Raw genomic sequence first — 6794 nt, 5'->3', positions numbered from 1 at the left:
GACAAAAGTAGGCCACAGATCCTGAGGACTCCTCCCTCCGAGATACACTGCAGACCTACAGAGTTACTGATAACAGGCAGGAGGGACACACACCACTCGAATTACACTGGCAGAAGAATATTATTTCCCACAAGGCCACTGTAAAGATCAGTTGGCGACCCAGTAAGTAACCCTGACCTACATAGCTGTGATAAATGAACTAAAGGGTTGCATCCCCTCTGTACTGCATGTGTTTGTGTGTGTGCGTGGTATAAGGGGATGCAAGTTGAATTTCAATTGCATGCGATTTGCTGTGAATTGCATGCAACATGATGATGGATATCATAGCAGGCTGAGACAGTAAAAGGAAGCGTTTGGATCAGTTCTCCCAGTGTGAATGCCAGAATGACCCAAACCTGACCAGTGCTCTGCAACTGGGCACCTAAGAAGGGCATTTAAGAAAGAGAATACAAAACCAAACTCACACTCAAATAAATCGCAAATTGTCTTGTCAAAGCGGTGCCATATCAGATGTGGAAATAGAGGATCACACGGCGGCGCCCCGAGGCGGAGACAAACACAGTGGCTAGTCCAGGCTCACTCTCCTCCAAACATGCAAATGATGAATAAGAATAAATAAAATATATAACAATAAATAAAATGAATGAAGAGACTAAGTATACTAATTAAGTACAACTTGGTGCATGTGCATGTTTCCACTTTGAACCTTTACTTTACTACACTACATTTATCTGATGACTGTAGTTAGTAGCTATTTTGCACATCAAATGGGGGCTTCATTGAATTTACATTAAATAAAACAGTGGAATTTCTTAATAGCTGAGGAGGGAGCAGTGTAAAGTCTGGAACACTATCTCTCCAATACATTATTATAACCAATACAGAGTCATTTAGCCCTGCAGCCACATAAACCTTTATACATTGACGCACTGAATAACAACATAACCCAGTATAAGTCCACCTTTAAGACTTTGATCCATTGTGATAAATAACCCTTTAATAACCCTTTCAGTTGAAAACCTTCTACCTCTGCCTGCTTTTCTCTCAGCGACACAAAGCGTTTTTGCTTTCATCTCAGTTTTACAAAGGAATGGAGGTTGAATTTGATCTAGCCAGGGAGTCTGAAGGTATGAAAACGCCAATAACTGGGAAGAATAAAGTCCCATTTTGGGCAACGTTATTGCTTCATTGCAGAATTGTGTAATTCCAAACCCCACAACTTTGTAAAAATACAGTGGAGGAGACTCATGGTTAAGCTTGACTATATTACATTTGATATATTCACAATTACTGTTAATACTCAATTGTGTTTTGTTTTTGTGTGCTTTTTCAGTTCCAAGTCAGACACTGTAATTGATCCTTCACAGAGTCCTTCACATGTTGGGGTCAGGTGACTCCTCGGGTTTTGTGGGAGTGGGAGTCACATGAGAGCAGTTTAAAAAAAAATGAAAAATCGTTGCCCAGAATAAATTATAGTACTGTTTACTACTGTATCTCACTCCTCCAGGCCTCCCCATTTATCACTCCTCCTGACTCCTCCCGACTCTTCACGGACTACGCATTGATCTCACCGTGCCAGCTTCCAATTCAATTCAGAATTGATGTTAAGGTCTTGTTTTCTTCATGTCGCACTTCCTGCTCCCATTCCAGCCTCCTCAGTTGCTCAGGTCAGCTGCGCCTGTCTGTCCCATGTTCCAATTTAAAGAGTAAAGATGATCGGGCCTTTTCTGTGCATTCATCGCTCTCCATTGCTACCTTTAAATCTAATAGAAATACTCACTTTCATTCCTGAGAGTTTGGGTCTGTTTGATGTTTAACCGTCCCGTCTTGCCTATACTTTCTGTACTCCTTATGTGTTGCTTTTGTAGTTTTTGCTGTCTCTTAGTTTATCTTAATCTCATTTTATGGCATTGTAATTTTGTATTTTATTGTCTGTCTCATCTTTGTGCAGCAATTTGCAGCAAATTTGTATTAGATTTGACTTGTCTCTATGTTCAAAGAGCCGTTTAATGGCAGATTCTTTGAATTGCTATAAAATATGTAGGCAGATTGATTTTCATGAATGTCATTGTACTGTACGATGTCAGTGAGGGGAAACATTTTGTCGAGGTGGTTTGAAAAGCAGCCAGAGGGAGAAACATTGACAGCATCACGCACGCACACTTTAATCAACGTATGTGATAATGGCGGACATCCTTTGCCATCTTGCCACTGGGACCCGTGGTGGAAATTAGCTTTGCATATGCAGGGACCAACGTTTGCACTGCACCAGAGGTCAGGATTGTGTTGACTATGCATCCTCCAAACAGTGAAGGATGATGGGTGAATGTGTGTATCTTTACATAGAATTGAGCTTTAAGATGCTGTAACATTCCAAAGAGCGTGGCAATAATTTGAAGGCGAACAGGCTGCACGTCAATAACTCATTTTCTCACAGCATTGTTTGTATATCTCCTCCATAAAACAAAGACCTTTTCAGCTATACATTTCTGTTTGAGAAAACGACCACAATTTATTTGAAGTGTCAGGTGTGGATTCTCCCAGGTTCAGTTACAGGAGTGGAGTTACTCTTTTTTGTTTGATCAAAGACCCTTTTTTAATTGCTGCGTTTGAGTTTTGTGTTCATTGCCGGTCAGAAAGATGTAATGCAGTCGCAGATGCTCTCTCACGGCGCCCTTTATCAGGGGAGCCTGAAGCTGACAGAGAGGAGATTAAGTTTGATGATTGTGTTGCAATTTGCAACATGGTTTGCAGAGCTCTTGATCTGAATGTGGTCACCACAGGGCTTAATTGCTAACAAGTCAATAAGATCAGGACCTCAGCAGGAGGGGTGTCCCAGTCTAGTGGTAAGATAAGATAAGATACTTTTATTAATCATCATGTTGCATGCAATTCACAGCAAATCGCATGCCATTGAAATTTGACTTGCACCCCCTCATATCACACACACACACAAACACATGCATTTCAGAGGGCAGTGCAGGGCAGCCATTCTACGGCGCCCATGGAGCAGCTGGGGTTCGGTGCCTTGCTCACGTGGACCTCGGCAGTGCTCTGGAGGCAAACTGGCAACTCACCAGCTACCAGTCTACTTACTTGGTCCACACCGGTTCCCAGCTGTCCGATATAAAACAATATGGACCCAAGAGTAACTCTGCGCCCCCCTAGGGGTTGCGCCACCCACTTTGGGAACCACTGGGTTAGTGTGTTATTAATGATAATGTATGTTTCAGAATGAGAAGAGTTGTTGCCAGGTGTGAATGGTGGTTGAATGAGTTTATTTCGAGACACATATGAAGTGTGTTGTTGGTTTGATCTTGGTGATGCAGACTGTATGAAGAATTGGTGGCTTCAGTATTGACCAATGCTTGTTAGCAATCTATGAAAATCACATTTTCTGTTGTAGAAATGTTGCTGTATGAATAAATGCATCATGGGAAACCTGGGAATGCCTAAATAAGTGTTTTATTTGGAACATTTGTGCTTTCAGTCTTTGACATTTCCAATGCCTTGATGAGTTTTTTTGGTCCCACTGATGCAATAATGAATATTCTTATTTAATTTTAAAACACGAGTTAAAGACCAAAAGCACGAGCTGACGTAGCTACTGCAGACGATGTGCTCCAGCAACTTGGAAACACAAACATGAAAGCCATCTTTGAATGAGAATATAAGAGGCTTATTTGTGTGATTCTCTCTTTGTAAATTGATTTGGCTGCAGAGAATTGTTCCTGTGGATTCACTGTTTGATCGTGGATTATGTGAGATCATTGTGTTTGTGTGTGTGTGTGTGTGTGTGTGTGTGTGTGTGTGTGTGTGTGTGTGTGTGTGTGTATCTCTGTCTTTGTGCTTGAATGAATGCACTGCAGAAACATACATAAAGTGTCCATGTGTCTGTAACAATGATTCAGTGAAGCAATAAAGCAAAGGGACAAAGTTTAGGAACGTGTAGCAGTTTGGCAGACATAATGGCTCATAATGCTTTACCTTTATGTTCTGCTCCAGTACTGAGGGACCAAGTTTAAGTGTAAAGTCTAAATGCTCTCTAGTCAAATTGAGATGAAATCCAGACCTAAACTTTGGGTTTCAAGCAATAATTTCAATGGTTAATTTGTGTCCAACACCACCCAGACAAACTAAAGTAAAGACAAATACAGGTCTGGAGAGATTACAGGGTGGGAATTGGAGCCAGTCTACCATTTTATGTCTCGTTTGCCTTAAGAGTGATGTCATTTGCCCCTAACAACACTTCCTCTTCTTAAATCCGGACTTTGTGTTGTATGAGTTAGTCCCATTATTTATTAACTAACCTTTACTTCTTGAGCGAAACACTAGCTGCAAATCCAGTGATGTGAAGAAAATGTGATGCATGTTTGTTTTCTCTGCTCCCTTATCCTCCAAACAAGCAAAATCAATCCTCTGCTTCTGCCAATTTAGCCTGAGAGAGAGAGAGAGCGATCCAAGCCTTTATACAGTAACCTCCTCCGTGGGTGGTAAAAAGACATGCATTGTTGACTGAATTGATTTTGTGTTTGGACATAAACTGGGCTGTGTTGTGCTTGACTGGCACCTTGAATCTCTCCCTTGCCCTCCTGGAGACCAATAACAGCAGACGTTAAATCTGTCGTGAGCGAACAATCACAACTGCTGCCAGTTGCTACACAGTTCTATGGATGGATTATAGCTTTGAATTCAGGGAAACGTGCACATAAAAAGTTTGAACTCCAGTCAAGGCCAGAAATGCTGCTGAGAGACATCTTAGATCATCACTTTCGCTTGATGCCAAAACATCAACTTGACATAATAGCAGATCCTGGACTTCATCCCTGTTCTTCATTGTGGGTCAGTATTTCTCCCCTCCCCGCCAAGACGCACACTGCCAAACCTCCTTCTGATAATTTTGATTTAGCCCCCTGTGTTTAATGTCTCCACTCTTGGCTGTTCAGTCTAAGTTTAAACACAGCCTGCTGCGATTAATCCGGAATCTCTAAATAACTCAATCTCCCCGGGATGATGATGGACAGAAGAGTAACTAGAAAGCTTCAGCTTAATTTTTCAGGTTATTCTGCTCGTCTGGCTGATGCATAAAAACAGTTTGGTTGGTTATTTCTCTATTAATATTTTAAATCGTTCTGTTGGTGTTTTAGGAAGGCAGGTGGCTTTTGAGGTATAACCCAGAAAATCATAGCCTAAATCCAAGGGCTTATCATTTTACACACACACACACACACACACACACACACACAACCACACACACACACACACACACACACACACACACACACACACACACACACACGCACACACACACACACACACACACACACACACACACAGGATCACAAAGGTCCAAACCTTGTCCCAATTCGCCAGCGTGTCATCCATTAATCCCTCAGCTCCTTGGGATGCCAGGGGGCCAGTTAGTTTGTGTCCTCTTCTGACTTCTGGCCCATTGTGGTTGAGCATCACCCTCACGATAAAATGTTTGCTTGTTCACAGCATCTCACAAAATAGTACTTCACAGAATAAAGGAGCCAGTAAAGTACCCTGACATACTGTAAATCACCAGGTACCTATAGATCAGTTCAGAAAAACTGATCTCATTCCAACTTTCAGTAATCAGTTAATCAGTATCTCTGGTTCTGGGTGTTTTCAGAAGGAGACATTAAGGGACCCCCTACTATTTATATTGTATAAAATTGTGTTTTATATCAAACTGGGCCTAGTGCTGTGTATAAACATAGCTCCACTGTTATTGTGCATTCAAGTCTAAGCTATTCAGTGATGTGCGGTGAGGTTTGCGGTGAAGTTCGTGGCTGGGGAGGCACTGAGTCTTTCAAAGTCAGATTTACAGATATATGAATTCAACAGAGAGAAATGCGCTCTCTCAAATTCAACAAATTCAACCACATCTAGATGATGTGCTTGAATTTTCCCCAAACTTGCAGCAAATGATCCTAGTGCCATATAGATGATGTGTTTGAATTTCTAGAGGTCTCGCTCTTACCTTGTCCAGGATAAGGGCCTTTAACATGACCCATTTGATCCATGGTTACACTGACATTTTTGTGACAAGAATGATTTCTGCTGAAACCTGGGATTGAACAAGGGACATTTAGATCTTGAGTCTAACGCTCTCCCAACTGAGCTATTTCTGCTATTTAAGTTTCGGTCATAGCGCTCAGGCTCTTTTCACTGCCAAAACATGGGCTTTTTACAAAATGGTCCATGGTTACACTGTCCCGAATTTGACCAAATTTTTCATTTGCCCCAAACTTGCAGCAAATGATCATAGTGCCATCTAGATGATGTGGTCTGGAGCTCTAGCTCTTTCCTTGTCCAATATATGGGCTTTTCACAGAAATGACCCATTTGGTCCATGGTTACTATGAAATGCCATATAGATGATACCATTGCAGCCTGGAGGCTATGTCTGAAACTTTAGCTCTCTTACTGCTTCGTTGTCCAAGACATGGGCTTTTCAAGTTTTTTCTAGTTTTACAAAACGATGACTGGGGGTCAGCTTTTTCAGAATTTTGTCAATATTCCCCAATTTCCCCCAAATTCACACAAATTGTTGCAGTTGCAGCCTTGAGGCTGTGTCTGAAATTTTTAGCTCTCTCACTCCTTCCATGTCGAAGATATGGGCTTTTGAAGTTTTCTCTAGTTTTACAAAACGATGACCCCGCAGTCAACTTTTTCAGAATTTTTTCAATACTCCCCAATTTGCCCCAAATTCAAATTGAGGCTGTGTCTGAAATTCACTCACTCCTTCCTTAATTTGCATAATACTA

General features: G+C 41.5%; 1 non-coding gene across 1 annotated transcript; it reads right to left on the bottom strand.

Moving 5' to 3' along the window:
* Positions 1 to 6085: 6085 nt before the first annotated feature.
* trnal-caa (transfer RNA leucine (anticodon CAA)) lies at positions 6086 to 6158 on the bottom strand. The gene has a single exon. It is a non-coding gene; the product is annotated as a tRNA-Leu (tRNA).
* Positions 6159 to 6794: the final 636 nt, after the last annotated feature.

This window comes from Genypterus blacodes, unplaced genomic scaffold, assembly GCF_046128005.1.
Source record: "Genypterus blacodes isolate CSIRO-AG114 ecotype Tasmania unplaced genomic scaffold, CSIRO-AGI_Gbla_v1 ptg000070l_1, whole genome shotgun sequence".
NCBI classification, from domain to species: Eukaryota; Metazoa; Chordata; class Actinopteri; order Ophidiiformes; family Ophidiidae; genus Genypterus; species Genypterus blacodes.
This window is presented reverse-complemented; position numbering and strand designations above follow the sequence as displayed.